At 45.4% G+C, this 18,959-nt stretch overlaps 1 protein-coding gene across 3 annotated transcripts in view; it reads left to right on the forward strand.

The window, feature by feature from the left end:
- Positions 1-7,493: 7,493 nt before the first annotated feature.
- Positions 7,494-18,959, forward strand: part of PTPRA (protein tyrosine phosphatase receptor type A) — a 142,715-nt gene continuing 131,249 nt past the window's right edge. For 2 of the 3 annotated variants that reach the window (XM_088133201.1, XM_088133200.1), the window contains exon 1: positions 7,494-7,929. The gene's annotated coding sequence lies outside the window, so the exon portion shown is untranslated. The remainder of the gene's footprint in view (positions 7,930-18,959) is intronic. The other variant, XM_088133199.1, reaches the window with a different exon arrangement.

Here is an 18,959-nt window from a genome sequence, read left to right on the forward strand (position 1 = left end):
TTTGTCCGAAAAGGTGCCCCCAGACCCCTCCTGATTTGGGGCCACCCTAATTCTCCACCTACATTACTGGTTTTGTTGTGTTTCTTGCCTCAGGAAGATCAAAAATGCTGACGCTCTTTTTTGACAATCCGTTAAGCTAATAAGAGGAACTTGAATCGTTATATCACAGTCCCTGCTATGAGCCATCACGGTTAGCATCAAGCAAGGGCAGATCGTTCTTGGTGCAAAAATGGCCAGATTCCTACCCAGAGTCTGTTTCCAATGGGTTTACTCAGATCTCACTAACTTCAAGAATGGGCTGGAGGTAGCTATAGCGTTCCAAGTTCACTCACTCAGTTCTTCCCGGGGACTCTGAAAGCAGGACTTTTTAGCAACCTTGGGAGGTGAATGAGGCTAATCACAGCTGGATACGTGTCCCAAGAGTGGTGTGGGGATGGGCTAAATCATGGTTTGCCTAAATTCATGCCGTTCACTTAGCTATAAACCAGGAGTTCCTAATCTTTTGGCCATCGCACCTCCCTTTAATGTCATCGTAATGTACACGCCTCCCCTAAAACTCCAAACCCCAAAATGAACACCAAGGAACAATGAAAACAATACGAGACTTGGGGAAAAGTGGGTTTAGTGTAACACACGCACGATACACGCAACATGCTACCTCTCTGCCTGGTGCTCCCAGTGCAATAAACTTCAACTGCTTCATTGCTGCTATCCTGACTGTTTAAACTCCAGCCCCGACGGCTGCTGCTGCTGCTTCCAGAAAATAGGTTGCAATCCCAAGTGCCGAGAAAAGGGGCAAAGACCTTTTCGCAATGGGGCCACGCTATGTGTGTGTGGATGTGTGTGTTTCCAAGCCTCCGAGGGTTGCAGCCGTGACACAGTGGCACTGGAGGAAGAGCAGTGGTGAAGTTCAGTAAAATTAGGCTTGGGTTTATCTGCTTAAATGCTTATTTTGGAGATGGGGAGAGAGTCAATAATGCCTCTGTGGTTTGTTGCCAAATTATTCTGATTTAACCTTGGAAGGAAGTCCATGTCAACGGGGAAGAACATGCTCAGGAATGCTATTTCATGGTACACATGCCATGTAGGGATCGTGCAATGGCAGCAGTTTTGGGGCAGAAAATGACAGCCCCCCCCCGAGCCCCCAATCTGAGAGTCAAAAGTTCCCATACATATAGGGACAGTTCTGCTTGGACAGAAAAGATGATGCTATGCAGGACATACTGTAATATCTTGGCAGAGTTAACGGTTGGTGGTGAACTGATGACACATTGTTGTTTTCAAGAATAAGAAAAAGCGCATTCTTGTAGTCTGAAGTCTTTCCCAAGATCGATGGAAGCCTCAAACTCTTTTCAGATGCCGTTGCATCTGAAGGGCTCCCAAAACATGTTTGTATGTTTTGGATCCAGTAAAGAGAATTTTTGCCAGTATACAGTAGCAAAACCTACTTTTTTCTCCAAGAATCGGTTGGTTGTAGAAATAGTATCTAAATTCTAAAGGGAAGAGTTACCATCAAGAATACTTGCCATTAAGAACAGGAGGAAGGGAAGAAGAAAACAAATGCTCCCATACTTTGAAGAGACTCTACAGGTGGTCCTCGACTTATGACCATTCATTCAGCGACCATTCAAAGTTACTTTGCGCCACACTCCTGGACCGGGCTGGGCTTTTGACTTTTTTTTTTTCCTGCAGCCAAAGCCCAGCCCAGCCTGGCCCAGCAGCCAGGCTGGGCATGACTTGTCAGCAGCAGGAGCAAGAAAACTGGCGAAGTTCAGCTGGGGCAGGTCTCGGAGTGCAGGGTGGCGAAGGCGGCTGCGGCTGGGATGGCTGCGGCTTCCCGGCGCATGGCAAGCAGCCCCAGAGCCACGCAGTTCTGGGGCTGCTTGCTGCCCCACAGGGCAAGATGCAGGGTGGCCAGAAGGGCAAAGATGGGGGGAGATCAGTAAGTGGGGGGAGTTGGAGGCAGTCCCTTCCCTTACTGAGGCTCGGGGCTGGGAAGGACCAAGCCTGGAATGACTTGCATTGGGGTGGGTCCTCGCTTAACAACCCACAGAATTTCTATTGCTAAGCAATGTAAAGTGAGACATCGTGTGACTGCATCGCTTAGCAACTGCAATCCCTGCGGTCCCCATTGCCGTGGTTAAGCAAGGATTGTGGGTTGTCAAGTGAGGACCTCCTTGCAACATCCAACAACCAATGTTGGTTCCCCAATTCAGTGGGGAAGTCCCAGGTGGCTCAGAAGCAGAGTGGCTGGCAGGTAAGTAGCTGCTGCCAGGTGGAAGAGGGAGCGAGGGGGTGCGCAGGTGGCCGGGAAGTGCAGTGCAAGCGCAGAGGGGCTGGGGAGGGTGCACAGGTGGAGGAGACTTACCCAAGCAACTTGCCACCTTCCCTGCCGGCTTCCCATTGGCTTTGGTTGCGGGAAGCCTGCAGGGAAGGTCACATGGTGATCACGTGACCGCAGGATGCGGCAACCATCGTAAGTGCATGCCGGTTGCCAAGCACCCAAGTTGCAATCCTGTGACTGAGGAGGTGCTGGGACAGCTGGAACTCCAAGGTCACATCATAACCACCACTCATTCGGCACTGTTGTAACTTCTGTCAACAAGTGGTCATTAACCGAGGACTACCTGTATTTTGGAACATTGTTTCATATTCCAAAATGGCACAGACGTAAATCCTACTGCATAGTTTCCAGTTCTGAAAGTAGCCCCACCCTTCTGAATACAAGAGTCAAGCAAAGGAACTGTGTTTGGGCTTTGTCCGGCTTTTGTTCTGAGCTTCAATAAACTCTGACTTTCTTTTGCTTTGATTGATCGATCGATCAATTGATTGATTATGTGCCATCAAGTCGTTGTCAACTCTTAGTGACCATATCAATAGATTTTCTCCATGATGATCTGTCCCCAACCCATCCTTCAGCTCTTCCAAGGGCGCCCCCATTGTCATGGTAATTGAGTCCGTCCCCCTTACTGCTGGCCTTCCTCTTCCTCTCTTTCCTTCCACCTTTCCCACATCACTGCCTTTACCCTCCAGCCTTGGCTTGTGACTCAGTTGAACTTGGAAACGCACCCAAATCTGCAGCAGGTCCTCGAGAGTGATGTGAGATGAACTCCAGGAAACTTAGAGGCCTTAACTGCTAAGGAAATGCTGTTCAAAGCCATGCTGGTCTGGATATGTGCCTGTAATTCTTTGCTGTGGCACTAGGTGGCACGAAGGGTCAGAACATTTAAATTTATCTCCAGCAGATGGACATGAATCTTCCATACATTAAAAAGTGGGGAGGGAGGAAAATATGCACAGAACATCAAGTTGACTTGAAAGAGTCTCCGGTCTTCAGAAAGTGAGTTCCTTGTGGTGTCTTTGGTTAGATGCTAGCTGGTGCACCATATCCAGGCAACCGATGTTAGAGCATCACAAAATGGAGGTGGGAAAGATCCGAGCCGCATTGGCAAGCATTGCTCTGCCAAAGACGATTGGGTTTAAATGACTTTGATGTGGAATAACCCTGCCGAGCCAACTCCTGGATTCCTTTCTTTCATATCAGTTTCTGTATATCCCATTATATAATGAATATAATATTAATCCCATTCTTAATATAACATATTTATGATCTGCTGCTAATTATTTATATAATATATATTCTCAATATAAGAATGATGCCATATTCTGGATACAGTTTAATTGATAAAAGATCAGAAGAGGAGTACGCTGGATTGATAATATATTTTAGAAGCTTGCCCCTCTGAATCACCTGTTGGGAAATCTTCTGAGTTGCAGACGGAAATCATTTCCTTGTCTGTGGTCTCTCACCGCATCCTAACAGCATCCATTGATTTTGCACAGTATCTGAAACAAGTCAGAAATCAATGCAATGTTTTTGATTTTGTTTACACCTGAAAAATGTCTAACCAGGATTTTAGGTATAGATTGATTCTTTTTTATGGTGTATTACTTTTAATGTAAGCAGCCCAGAGAGGTTTTGGGGTTGGGCTGCCGCTCTATTTTGTAAATAAAATAAAATAAATATTAAACCTCTGATATAGTTGTCATTTGCAGACTGCTAGGGCTACCAGATCTGGGCTGCAAAATTTGGACATCCAGTAGGTGGCAGGTTTATCTTCTGTCTCTCTTCTGCCCTCTAGTGGCCAGAGAGACGTTTGCAACCCAGATCTGGTATTTCTAGCAAAGGCAACATGTGGTTTCTTTAGTTTTGGCTTCATGTGTTTTTGTGAACAAGAGTGTAGCCACTTGTGGTGTATGCAAAAATACGTACTTCATCAACTCATACTTGAGCACAATATGTAATCCCAGTCACCACTCTGAACAGATGTGAAATTTGATCAAAAGACCGAAAGCAATCCCACGTATAAATATGGCTAAATTTATGCCCTGCATGAATAATTTCATTTATTTGATGTTGGCTTTGGGTGTACTACAAACCCAGGCTGTATGGTTTCTAAATTATGGTTTATGGTTTCATGTGCTGTGCAAACCCAATCTTGGCTTATTATAGTTAGACAACCTAGGCTAGTTGGTTTGTGCGTACGAGATTTGTTCAATTTTAAAAACCTATTATGTATGTTTCCAATCTTAAGGAGTGAGACAGTGATTTTAATCATCCTTTTTCAACATTTCTTTCTGGAAAGATTTTTGCAATTATTCTCACATAGGCTTTATTTTCATCATATATCTGTCTTATTACATTCAGCAATCAACCTTCATGTGGTGCAGCTCTGGGATATATTAAGCAATGTCCAGTCTGGACAGCTAGAGAGGGCCAATTGAAGTCCCCCTTCCTTGAGAGGTTCAAGGGTGTGGACCAGATGATGGGTCTTCTCGTGGTGGCCCCCATTATTTTGAATATTCTCCTTCTGGAAGTACAGATGACCTCTACCTGGATAGTATTTCACCAAGATAAATCCATCCATTTTGAGGGTGCTTTTAGCCGAAAAGATGGCTGTCTCTTGCTGGCTCATTATGTGTTTCACTTTTTTTCTTTGTTTTTTGCATCATATGTTTAACACAAATGAACCTTAGTATGATATGTGACCCCAGTCAGTGTTTTAAAAAAAAATAGAGAGCATGAGACAATGAGATAAAACATGCAATTCACTGAGCTTCTAGAAATTCTAATGCTGGTTCCACAATGAAATGCAAAAGGCTAGTTTCAAAATCTGGAAACAGATTTTGCACACCCTGCAGCCTTTTACTGAGATCTGGTGTTTTCCTCATAACTGGGCATTCTGTCCCAGTGTGGCTGCTGCTGAAATCCATCCTCACTAGAGTTGAGGTCACCCATACTCTGGAAAATGGGATAAAGGTACTGTCGGAGAACAAAGTCTCCATCGGTAGGGTATGAGAAAGAGGACTAATGTTGAAGTTGGCCTTGTCACCCAGGACTGCATGATTGAAAAACCTGCAGAACTACAAGTGGCCAAGTTCTTGAGAACTTCCATTGTGACTAAAATTGGTTGGCTAAAAATTAAAGAGTGCAGCAGCGCGAATGCTTGGTTTGGTGTTTGGAGGAAAGAACCACCGAATGCAGTGGGACATTTCTAGGTAAACTGGCCCTAAGTCAGGCTCTTTGACTTTCTCAACTTGGTTTATTCAATGAATTATGGGTAAAAAGACACAAGCAACATTTGACTTAGGCCTAAGTCATGTATTAGGTCACAAACACTTTGAGGGATACAGCGCCCATTTATAACTTTTTTTATAGAAACCGTGACAGGGTGTTGGTAGTGGAACTATTAATTAGCTAATTGCTTTTCATTGGGTGTGTTTGCATAACAAGGCCAAACCATATTGGTGCCACACAACTCAACCAAAGGAGCCCCTCCTGGTTTGACTGGAAAAAGTAATTTTTTTGCAACCCAGACAACTTTGTGAAGTGGCTGTCCATAATTTAAAAAATTCTGCAGGGACTCAAGTGAAGGAAATTTGCCTCCCCTTTCTGTCTCTATTCACAGGCTTGCCATGGGGCAGGGAGGGGAAAACCTCCCAAAATGAGATTGTGCAGATGCTACAGCCTGATTTTGCAGTTGTTCTAACTTCCTGAAGCTGGAACAGATGGTAAAGCTGCAAAAAACTCTCTCATCCAGTTCTGGCTGAAATGCAGTTATGGTAAATTACCCGTAATAAACTTGGACACAAAGTATAGTTTAGATGGTCTGCCTTAACCACATTTTGATCCAAGGTGTGGGTGAACACATGAGTTATGTACATAAAACATATTTTGTTCAATCACAGTTTACTGAATAAACCACAATTGGCTGGGCTTACAAAATAGATTATATCAAATGATGATTTAAAGCCACAAATAGGGGGCTCACTACACTTTGATTGCGTACCATCAAGTTGGAGTCAAATCTTAGCAACAACAGAGACCTTCTCCATGACAATCTGTCTCCAATCTGGTCTTTCAAGTCTTCTAACAGCACTCCCATCATTACTATAACTGAGTCCATCCCCCTTGCTGCTGCTCGTCCTCTTCTTCTCTTTCCTTCCACCTCTCCCAGCTTCCGAACCTTCTCCAGAGAGCTGGACCTTCACATAATGTGTCTGAGGTATGATAATCTGAGCTTGCTCATTTGTGGCTCGAGTGAGAGCTCTGGGTGGATTCGCTCGACGGTCCATCGCTTTGTTTTCTTGGCTGTCCACGGCAGTCTCAGGAGTCTTCTCCAACACCGAAGTGCAAAAGCGTCAATACTCTTCCTCTCCTGCTTCTTCCGAGTCCAACTTTCGCCTCCGTAGAGGGTCGCAGGGACCACCACGGCTTGCACGATTCTGGTCTTTGCACCTGAAGACACACGGCTGCATCTGAATCTCTTTTCCGAGGCCCGCATGGCTGATCTAGGGTGCGTTTTTTGAGCGTTTTCCTTTACCGTGGGTAGTCGAGCCTACAGCCCAAAAGGCGTCCACCGCTCCAGCGTCTCCGCTATCAATTCTAAAGCTGGTTGCTGCGCCCGTTGACGCCAATTTACCCGCCTTTCTCTTCAGTCTCGGCGTCCCGTTTTCCCTGCACCCTCCTCGACTCTCCCCGCTCCACTTGCAGACCCTTGGCGTTTTCAGCTCCATCGAAGTAGGCTCGCCGGCGCAGCGGGCGTTTCTTCCTCCAATTTCAAGCATGCCAAGTTCGTACTTGAAGGGGCCCCTTAAGGTCAAGCCTCAGGGCATTTGCTGACCCCCCTTTTTTTTGTTTTAAAGAACACTTTCCCTGTTCCCCCCCCCCCCCGTCCCCTGCCATCCACGGTTGCGCAGGACCCCGACGCGTGCACGCTCCCCCCCCCACCCCGGCGCCCGCCCTGCCAGCGGCCGCCCGCACGGTCCGGCCAGCGAAGGGGCGCCCTCCCCGCCCGCGCCGACGTGGGCAGGGCCGCTCCCGGGGCGCAAGCGGCGCCGGGCACAGCGCGGGGTGCCCTTCGGGGCGGAGTGGCGTGCGCGCCGCGGCCAACCAGAGACGCCCTCTCAGCCGGCCAATCCACGGGCGGCTTCCATGCGCCAGGGGCGCGTGGGCCGGGGCGCTGGGGAGGGGAGTCGCTGCCGCCGCCGCCGCCGCCGCCCGGGAGCGAAGCGAAGCGGAGCTGAGCTGAGCTGAGCGGAGGGAAGCGGAGCCCGAGCGCCGCGCGCGCGCCTGGCCGGGCAGGGGCTTCGCCCGGTGCTGCGGATCCTTTCGGGCTGCTGGAAGCGTCGCCGCCGCCGCCGCCGCCGCCGCCGCCCTCGCTCCTCTCTGGGTCGCCGCCGTCCCCGTGCATGGAGCGGCACCGCGGTGGCGGCGAGGGCGGCGGGCAGGCTCGGGAGCCGCCGCTCGGGAAGGGGAGGAGCCGTCGCCGTCGCGCCCGGGGCCGGAGGAGCCCCCGCCCGTCGGGGCTGTGAGCGGAGACCGGACGCCCCCCGCCGCCGCCGCCGCCGCCGCGCCCGGCAGCCGCTGTAAGTCTGAGTCATCCCCGCGCCCGCCTGCCCCGGCGCCCGCGGGGACCTCCCGCCCGCCCCGGGGCCCCGGCTCCCCTTTGGCGCGAGCCAAGAGAAGCCGGACTCGCTCTGCCCCCGCTCCCCGCGGGACGCGCTCCTCCTGGCCAGCTGGGTGCCCGGCGGGGCCTGGGACCCCCTCGCCCGTCATCGCAGGCACCGGGCTTGGGAAGGGCAGGGCCAGCCCCAGCGCTTGGCGAGACTCCCCCCGCCGCTCTGGCTTCGCCTGGACCCTTTTGGGGTGGGGTGGGGTGGGGTGGGGGTGGCCCAAACCTCTCTCCCTGCCCTTTCCCCTCTGCCCCCCACCCCACAGATGGACATTCCCCCGTTCTTTAGGGAAGGTGAAAAAGAGCCGCCCGCCTCTGAGGGCCCCCTCGCCGCCTCCCCGGCTGCCCTCCAGCGACACATTGAACCTAGTGGCTGCAATTAAGCCACCGCCGGCGTTGATCCATCCAGCGACCAAACAGGGCCGTAACCTTTCTCGCACCCTGTTGCTGGATGTTTTACTGGCGGATGGCAGGTTACCCGTCTTGTGCGAATCTGGCCAGAAAGTCTTTCCTACCTTCTGCTCCTTTTCCAGTTTAATTCTGCCCAGGACTTGGGGAGAGGAGCAGGTTTTTCTCCGGGTGCCCTTCTGACCCTCCCAGCCTTGCCCGGTTCCTCTGGGGATACGGGAAGCCGATCCAGCGGTGGCCAACAAGGGCCTTCTCTTCCCTTCCGGCAAGGCAGGCCGCGAGGAAGCCAGCGGAGGCCTCTCTCGGCCAGCACGCTGGCATTCAGACAGATGCTTTCCACCCTGTTTTCCTTCTCTCCCTCCGACCAGCGAAGACGCAGGAAGGAGTTAGAGAAGGAACTAACTGCCTGTGTGGGGCGGCCCTTGGCAGCTTCGGCCTCCGAAGGGCGGCAGAGTACGGAGTGGGCAAAGCGGGCATTTTCACAAGCGGGGCAAAAGGATGGGGAACGATACGAATAGGGGTGGAAGGAGGGTCCTCAACTTCTTTAGGGCACTTTGGTACCTCTGTGTGTCCTGCGCGACGGCTTCTTCCTCCTCGCTTTGTCTTCAGGGGCTTCAATCGATCGATCGATATCGATCAGTATTTAAAGGCGGGTTTTCGTAGAAGAGAACCCTTAATGCAAACTTCTTCTCCCGGGTCATTCTCTCCCTCATGGGTGCTTAAAAAGTAGTTTTACTGTGACTGTGACTTTTCTTCTTGCTTTTCTGAAATATTACTTGGAGGAGACTTTTCTCCTGCACTTCTCAGGCTACGATATGAAGTGACTCAAAACGTCAATGTGCAGGGAATATCTTGGCCCTTCCTTATCTCCAGTCAGCATCACGGGAAGTGCCTTATATGTCAGACCCAGACCGTTTGTCTCTTGAAATCCACTATTGTACGCTCTCACAACAGCAACTTGGTCCCTCTGACAGGGGCTGAGTAGGAATCTGCCATGGACCTTGGTTTGGCTCCATCCATGGAACAAACAGGAGGATTCTGTGAGGCTAACCTTTAAATCCATTGCAGCTGCAGAATAAATAGCATTTTACCCCTGCAAACCTTTATGTTCTTTCCAAAGGCCCACAGATTCTAAACTAATTATTTACTGACAATTTGTGCAACCTTCTTCCTTCGCCAGTTCATCTTTATAGCATCTTATGCAATGGGATGTCTCAGATGTCCCCATGATGCATTTTTAAAAAATTCTGTGTATAAGGAGACCTCTTTGTAATAGCAATTCTGTCTTTCCTCTTACAGTCTGAGAAAGGTGCAGAAAAGCTGTTGTTTTTAAGAATGCTCTTACTGTCTTCAGTAGACTTCATGCAATTATCCTTACAGGGGGTGGTCTCTAACTATAACTCTGTAGTTCTCAGATTTTGATCTAGCTACTTTTCAAGAGTAGCTTGGTTTCTTCATTGAGGTTAGCTCCCTGATATTTGTATTTAAAGAGAATAATTCTGTTATTTAGCCATGTTTTCTATCTGTTGCAGTCCTCTTTGAATTATTGATTATTATAATACCTGTGTGTGTTTGTGTGTGTGTGTGTGTGTGTGTATATATATATATATACACATACACACACACACACACATTCAAATAAAGGGAGAATTATTGATTAGAGATTTAGGTGGAGAGGCCTGGAAAACTTGTTTGAATGTATAGATAATTTGGAAATTGGACCATTGATCTGACAGTTTAAGACTAAGTCTATGAATCGGGACAGGCTACAAAAACTATGACAATTTTTAAAAATGTTTTATTTTTCCCACCTTTTCAAATAGCACGGGAAATTGAGTAGTTTTTTTTTTTTTTAACTTACTGTAGTCTGTTACTGTTGCAAAACGTTTAGCTCTATTGTGGAAAGATAGCATTGCGACTGTGTTTGTGTAGCTCAGTGTTTCTCAACCTTAGCAACTTTAAGATAAGTGGACTTCAACTCCCAGAATTCCCCAGCCAGCCATGCTGGCTGGGGAATTCTGGGAGTTGAAGTCCACATATCTTAAAGTTGCTAAGGTTGAGAAACCCTGGTGTAGCTTATTAAACAAGCAACAGTGTTGGATCAAACTCAACATTTCCTTGCAGATTTTTCATGAAACATGGTAACACTGACCTATATCCTTCTGGTGTTCTTGCTTGCCCAGCAAGTGAAACTAAATAGCAACACTGGAATAATACCTGCCCTCAAGAAACTGGTGAAATGAATAGTGGAAGGCCCCCCACTTTTGGACATTAATTAAACACAAGGGTGAAGCTTTTGCATAGAAAGTCATGGAGTTTCCAGACACCAATTACAGAACGGAGCAGACTTTAAATTAGCCTAGTCATTAGTGGGGTAGGGAAAAAAGTACATGCAGAGAAGAACTAACTCTGCAATCTTCCCCAAGGCTTGCAGATTCCTCCTCTCTTTGTATATGCAGCTAGTCCTCATGGCTTAGTGGGGCCCAGCCTCAGTTTAGCAGAAGGGCGCTACAACAAAACGGGGTATCCTCACCGTTCTGCTTCTCCCCTTAACTGCACCCCTTTTCCATGGTGCAGTTAACTCTCAAGGGCTGGAGCTTGCCAATTAAGTCTCTTCCTTTTTGGCCTCATTTCAGTTTTCATTTCCCTGCTGAATTTCAATATTCTGCGATAAAAAAAGGCCACTAACTGCATTAAGTTCTTACTGGTGCCTAGTGTTTGTGGGTTGATTGAAGCACAGAAATGATGTTGTCCTGTTTCTCACTGGCCCCCCTTTTTTTTTTTTAGCTCTGGGCTTCTCAACCTGTTTGGAAGAAGTGGAAAACGAGCACCTGTACTAAGGTTCATGCTGGGCCCAAACCAAACAAACTATATCAGTGTTTCTCAACCTCGGGAACTTGAAGGTGTGTGGACTTCAACTCCCAGAATTCCCAGCCAGCCATGGGAATTCTGGGAGTTGAAGTCCACACATCTTCAAGTTCCCACGGTTGAGAAACATTGAACTAGATTGTGGGTTATGGCTTAATGCAGTTCAGTGTTTCTCAGCCTCGGGAACTTGAAGATGTGTGGACTTCAACTCCCAGAATTCCCATGGCTGGCTGGCTTTGGCAGAAATAACAACCTTCAAACATTTCCTGTATACAGTTAATTGTGGCTTATTGTTATTTTTTATTTTCTGGGCTGATGGGGCGGCTCTAGGTGTGAACGGTTCTGGTTCAGTGGGCCGTAGTTAAGCAAACCATGGCTTAATTTATGAACTAAAAGGTAAAAATGGTAAAGTCTGGTAACTTTTCTGCTATTCCTTCAATTTAGGCACTCAGAGAGGAAGGTGAACTGTTTGCTGCACAGATACTGGTGGGATATGGAGAACATCTTCCCTGTGTAGCTATTGATTTTTTTTTTCTTTTCCAAATCAGTCTTGGCTGCTGTCAACTGCCTAGATGAGTCTCTGCAGTTTTCTTGGCAGTATTTTTGGAAGTGGTTGGCCCTTGCCAGCTGCTTCTTCCTAGGGCAGAGAGAGGGGGACTGGCCCAAAGTCACCCAACTGGCTTTGGGCCCAAGGCAGGTCTGGAACTCATGGTTTCCTGGTTTCTAACCCCTTGCCTTTAACCACTACATCAAATTGCCTCTCCAGCATTATTAAGTTAGCATTATTACAACAGTAATTGCTGAAATAAAGGGATGTTCTTTGAACTAGGAGATGCTCGCCCACACTGGGGGGGGGGTGGATTGCTAACATTAATTTTAAAAGCATGGATTACTGATTAACGATGGGACTCACCTACCAGCTAACCAAGGTTACCTTAGGGATCGAGTTATGCAAAACGAGCCGGCTCATCTTGTTTAGGTCATCAAGATGCTGCCCCCACGTGAAGTGAGAAGAGGGGGGCATGGATCAGAGTACAAGCTTTTTTGGTTGTAGCTCCAGCTCTCTGAATGCAGTACCCCTGGAGATAACAAACCCAAAGCAAAGTTTTATTTCTGTTGCACCTCCCCCCCATAAAAACTAACGAGTTAAGATTACATGAAAGCAATACAATCAGTATATACCATGACATAGTAAAATAATCCTCTAGAGCAGTGTTTTTCAAACTCAGCAACTTAAAGATGGGTGGACTTCAATGCCCAGAATTCCCCCAGCCAGCATGCTGGCTGGGGGAATTCTGGGAGTTGAAGTCCACCCATCTTAAAGTTGCTGAGCTTGAGGAACACTGCTCTAAAGGATTATAAAACCCTAAACCTCTAAACCTGATACCCCGTGGTATAACTTTGCTGATGAGACTTATAGCAAAACAGCCCTATCGCCATTCTCAGCATCTGCTTCCCACCCCTTCCATCTATCCGTTGGATTTATAAAATTAAGTTTTCAGAGCTTTCTTAAATCCACCTCAAGGATGCTTAGAGCTGGGGTGGGATGGAAGAGAATCTGGGACTCCAGTCCTGAAAAGCAAATGGGATGCAAAAAGAGAAGAGAAAGAAGTATTTGCCTTGTTGGTTCACTGATATATTAAGTTTATACCCTGTCTTTATTTTGTACAACTCAAGGCAGTGTGCATAGTAATCTCTCTCTTCCCTTTTTCCCCACAACAACAGCCCTGTGAGGTTGGGCTGAGAGAGAGAGTGATTGTGTGGAATAAATAGGATCAATACGTCTGGCTACTTCCCTCCTGGCCTTGAGGAAGATTTTGAAAATCTTCCTTTTTCAGTAGGCCTTTGATATGGAAGCTGAAGGGGGGAGCAGCGTGCACAGCTTTTATCATTAATGTTGATGGTTTTCTTACATTATTGTGTGTACTGCAAGATTGCTGTTTCAGGTTCTCAAACCAGTGTTGTACAATTGGGGTGGTAGAGAAGTTAAGAAATAAAATAGCTAGTAGAAAATAAGCAATCAGATCCCTTTTATTAAAACTTTCACAAGCTGGTTATTTTTCTTCGAAGCCTGACGGTTTTGCCCAGCGTGACAATCTAAGTCAGGGTTTCTCAACCTTGGCGACTGGAAGATGGGTGGACTTCAACTCCCAGAATTCCCCAGCCAGGTTGAGAAACAGTGGTCTAGCTTATGTTGAAGGCTCCCAAAGGGTAGTCTTTTGGACTTTGCAGGAGACCAGCATCTCCCTCTTGTTTGTTAAAGAAGTCCAAAGTTTTTCTGGGTTTTGTCAATAAAAGATGGAGCTGCTCTATCTTTAATGAGCAGATTCCTTTCAGGAAGCCTGAAAAAAGGTTGGGTTTCTTTCATGAATAGGAGAGAGGGGCCATACTTCTCAAGAGCTCTCAAAAAGCGTATCAAGCTTTATTTGCTTAAATCAGGACTCTGTGTAACTTTTCTGTTTGGGAAAGGGCGTAGGGGAGTTGGAGGAGATGAAATAATGAACTGCAGCATGCAATATGCTTGTATCTGTAGCGCTGGTCAGATTCACATATCTAGTGGTTGCTTAACCATGATTTACTGAACAAACCACAATTGGATATGTTTGGACAACGCACAAAGCCATGAAGCATATTTTACAAACCGCAGATAATTGGGTTCACTCACATGACATGCTAAACCATAGTGCAATTAAATCACGTGAAGACCCAGCTCTCTGGAGAAGGCTCTGATGCTAGTGAACCCAGTTATCAGTTTATGAACTTAATCTCTCATAGGAACCTGGCCAGCTATGGTTTATTTAGTTTATTTAGAAGCTATTTAATAAGCTATTTAGTTTTCTTAGAAATCATGGTTTGCTATGATGTGTGGACCAGGGTGATGTCTTGCTGCTGGTTGTCCTCTTCTCTTTCCTTCCACCTTTCCTAGCATCAGAGCCTTCTCCAGAGAGCTGGGTCTTCACGTTATGTGTCCAAAATAAGATAACTTGAGCCTGCTCATTTGGGCCTTGAATGAGAACTCTGGGTTGATTTGTTCGATGATCCATCAGTTTGTTTTCTTGGCTGTCCATGGTCTTCTCAGGAGTCTTCTCCAACACCAAAATTCAAAGAGTCAATACTCTTCCTCTCCAGCTTCTTCAGAGTCCATCTGAATTCTTACAGTGTGCTAAACCAAACAGATCTCCTTATGGCTTAGCATACTGTGTGAATAAGCCTTTCACCTAAGTCTTTATGTCAATCACAACTGGCCTTCTAGGAATCAGTGAGTAAAACTCTTTGAAGAAAACATGTTTATATATCTGGAAGAGAACAAAATTTTCAAAGAGTGTTTTATTAGATATCACTGTTTCCACTTTGTGGATGTAAAATTGTTGTACACCGCCCAGAGTCCCTTTGTGTGAGATGGGTGACTACATAAATGTGACATATAAATACACGAATAATAAACTTATAGTTGCTTTTCTCATCTCAAATGGATTCCTTCAAATCAACATTATGAAATGAGGACTAGAGTAAGAAAATAAAACTTTCTTCAGCTCTTCACCCCCCACCGATCTTTGCAAATAGGCTTTGGGTCAGGGTGTTGTTGATAGCAGGATGAAATTGTTCCTAGCTTCTCCAGAGACTTCTGTTCAGGGGAAAAAAAAAAATCCAGGTCCTGGAGACATTTTGCAGATCCAAGGCTGGGGCTGGTTTTGTTTTCTTTAGTGTTCCTTCCTAATTCCGAGTCATTACATTTTGGTTCTTCCTGAAAGCTTCATAGCCCTCACTCTGTTTGGATTAACGCTCTTAGAAAAGTAAGAGCTCTTTGGAAAGCTAGAATGACTTCTTGCTTTTTTTTTTCGGGGCAGGACACAAATCTTGGAACATGGGGAAGTTCTTTGCTTGCGTGAGTGACAAGGGAAACGGCTTTATGGTGGGGAAACCGTTGGAATGGCAGCGGGCTCTGTTTTCTCTTCAATTCACCGCTGGTATGTGATGCTAGCAGAGGATGAAAGAGAACCAGATGTTAATGAGAAGATGGCATTCTTGACCCACTGAAAAGTCCTTTAAGGCAGGGTTCCTCAACCTTGGCAACTTTAAGATGGGTGGACTTCAACTCCCAGAATTCCCCAGCCAGCCTTGCTGGCTGGGGAATTCTGGGAGTTGAAGTCCACTCGTCTTAAAGTTGCCAAGGTTGAGGAACCCTGCTTTAAGGGGTGCGAATCCCCCTGTTCTGGCCTACATTATAAGTGTTCGGTTATTGGACTTGACAAGCTGTGTTTCTGTTATTCCTGAGCCCAGGGTCTGTCTGCTTTCCCATTTGTCTTGCTTTTGCATGACGGAGTTGCATTTTTATACTGGTTTAATTATCTGTGTCAGAGTGCAGTGATGATGGAGTGGCTTAAAAAATAAGGTACATCAAGCTGTCATTGATTTAATATTTCTTGCAAAGTGAATGCCAATTCTTCTAACCTAGCCTTGCCCTGGAGGGAAAAAAGGGTATCCTTTCTATTTCAGATTTACTTAAGTGAGTTGGTTTTTAAGTCTTGCTTTGTGTCTTAGTTCTCCCCTCTTTCTTTTCTGCCTTTCTTAACTAGCGTATCCAGAGCTCCAGGCAGCAAATATGCTGTTATACTGGATAGCAGGTGAGACTAGATTGGGGGGTGACAAAGCAGGGACTTCACTTTTAGGGAATCCTATTCAGCAGTCCCTCCCTGCTGTCATCTAGCCTCTGGATTGGTGTATGTGTGGAGGAATTGGGTTTTTTGACAATATAATTGTTGTGGTCATGGCTACATGGGAAAATGTGAGACTGGCTCATATGTAAAAAGAAGAAAAAATGCCAGAATTACCATGGTAAAATGCTACAGGCTTTGTAATTTATACATCATGAAGAACTGGAGCTGTTTGGACTTCATGTAGAGCCAGAAAAAAAAAATCTAAAAGAAAAGATGAGAATGTGTAATTACAGTTATATCTAAAACTTTGGGCACTCCTCATCCAATTGTATGTTTCAGGGAGTCCTAAGTGAGCAGAAGCTGACACAGCGTCTGCATGCCAAAGGTAAACACAGTATTGTTCTATAAATTTGAACACGTTTGCTAGCTTACGTGCAATTGCTTACGGATTCAAATTAAGAAAACTGTGAATATTATAGGTACAAGAGTTTGGATGCTCATGTAATCAATACTTTGTGGTATCTTCTTTGGCAGAAATAACAACCTTCAAACATTTCCTGTAGACAGCTAAGAATCTTTATTCTTGCTTTTTCCCACTCTTCCTTGCAGAACTCTCCTAGTTCAGAATATTCTTAGGACTCCTTGCAAGCACTGCATGTTGGTGAGCTCTGCAATGATACTCAACAGTTTTGAAGCCTGGAGACTGTGAAGACCATTCTAAAACTGTTTTTCCTTCTTTTTGATAGGTACTTCATGGTTGATTTGGAGATATGTTTTGGATTATTGACTTGTTGTAATATCCAATCTCTTTTCAGCTTCAATTCCTTGACTGAGTGTGGGATTTTAGCTTGAAGACCCACAAAAAATTCTGCTACAACTGCCCAGAAACTGGTCAACTCTGTAAAACAGAAACTACATGACCTGCTGAAAAATTTAGGTGACACTGGAGTATTTTCTGCAGGTCTTTTGTGTAGTGTTGCGTATCCTACAGTGTAGGAGAATTGTTGGAAGAAAATCTTTTCTCTGAACTCATTGCAAAAATATGTAGAAGAGAACCTTGATAAGCCTGAAATATTTTTAAATAAAATGTTTGGAGTGATAAAACAAATACTGAAATGTTTGGCCACAATTGAATAGGATAAATTTAGAGGGAAAAGAAGGTGAAAATTTTGAAGAAAAAAATATCTTGTCAACTGTAAGAACAAGGTTGGCTCTGTTTTATTTCAGGGTAATGTAGCACCAGGAAATTCCACCTGTGCAGGTGGAAGAAATAATAGATTCAACTGAATATCATCATAGCCTAGAAGCTAATGTCCCACTGTCAGTGAAGAAATTAAAACTGAAAAGATATTGGATATTTTGGCAAGACAACAATCTAAAATATATCTTCAAATCAATCATGAAAAGATTGGGAATGGCCTTCATAGCCCCAGACTTGAATATTATTGAACATGACTGGGAAGCGTTCCAACATTCCATGTGTGCAAGGAGAGTTAAGAATGTTTTCAAGCTAGATGAGTTCTGCAAGGAAGAGTGGGAAAAAATGACAAAAGCAAAAATAGAAAGATGTTTAGCTAGGCCAAAAAAAAAAAAAAATAGGATAAGAAGCTGTTGTTTCTGCCAAGCCAAGTGCTAGGAAGTATTGATTGAAAGAGTGTTCAAACTTTTGTACTTGCGATATTCCCTGTTTTCTTATTCTGAATCTGTAAACAACTGCACATAAATAGAAATTATGCATTAAAATTTGCAAAAAGATGTTGTGTTTAACTTTGTACCATGTGGTCAGCTTCCATTCACTTAAGGATTCAGTAAAGCGTTCAGTTTGCCCAGTGATGTCTAAACTTTTGCACACAACTGTGTATACATTAATTTTAGTCTTTCCCAAATGATTCCTCTCCTCATAATCCAGAATCATAATCTAGGGCTTATTCTTGACTAAGGACACAAACTAGTGAATAGAGCATGAATCAGTTATCCTGGTTCACAGTCAAATAAACCATCTTTGCCTTGTGGCTTTGTACAGGGAGGGCTGTTAGAAGGGTAAAATCAGAATCTAGTTGAGTGAATGTGAAAAGGTTGCATGTTGTTTGTTATGGCTTCATGTTGTTGCATTTTTGTGCAATCTAACCTAAGTACTGACCCGTTTCACTCATCGTACTAAAGAATCTTGGGGCCTGCTTGGTTTTGGTTTAATATGTTGTGTGAATTGTAGATTGTGCAGACTCAGCCAATGGGGGTTTATTCAACAATTCTTGGTTAACTAAATTAGTTCAGTGTGTTGAGTGTAACCAGTTTACTTTGCCTCTCGCCGTGATTGATGTGTTCCTTGAATATTTGTAATCATTCAGTCTTTTTACTCTAACAAAGTAAACTTGAGCTAAAGCTTGGACCTGTTTCAAAGGCATCTGATATTTAGGCTACTTTATTACCCTAAGCCACTTTATTATTTATGTACCTACACTTGTTCATGTGCACCAAGCCAGTGTTTCTTTTAAACATTCACAACCTTTGACTGCTTCCAGCCTAAACTTGGCTGTAGGAGGCAAAAGTAATATTCAGATGTAGCTGATTTATTTCTGATGTTCTGGATTGTCATCCAGGGATGGAAAAAACAACAGGAAGTGGGTCTGTCTTTCTCTCTCTCTCTCTCTCTCTCTCTCTCTCTTTCTTTCTTTCTTTCTTTCTTTCTTTCTTTCTTTCTTTCTTTCTTTCTTTCTTTCTTTCTTTCTTTCTCTCTCTCTCTCTCTCTCTCTCTCTCTCTCTCTTTCTCCCTCTCTCTCTCTCTCCCCCCCCCATTATAACTTGGGAACCGCCATATTCATTTAGTGTTTTGCTGATTTTCCGTACTGTTTTCTTTTACGGAGGTGCTGGTTTGTTGTAACCTGGGAGTAAGGTTACTAAAGCTGAATGGGATGCTGCATGCAAATTTCTCCTCCTGCAACCTATTCCGTGCACCCCCCTGCCCCCAGACATTTGGGAAAGTTTGTTCAGCACGTGCTCATTGCTGTGA

This window comes from Python bivittatus, unplaced genomic scaffold, assembly GCF_059951505.1.
Source record: "Python bivittatus isolate LINGU-HERP-01145 unplaced genomic scaffold, Pbiv_v1 ctg000070_np1212, whole genome shotgun sequence".
Classification (NCBI taxonomy): Eukaryota; Metazoa; Chordata; class Lepidosauria; order Squamata; family Pythonidae; genus Python; species Python bivittatus.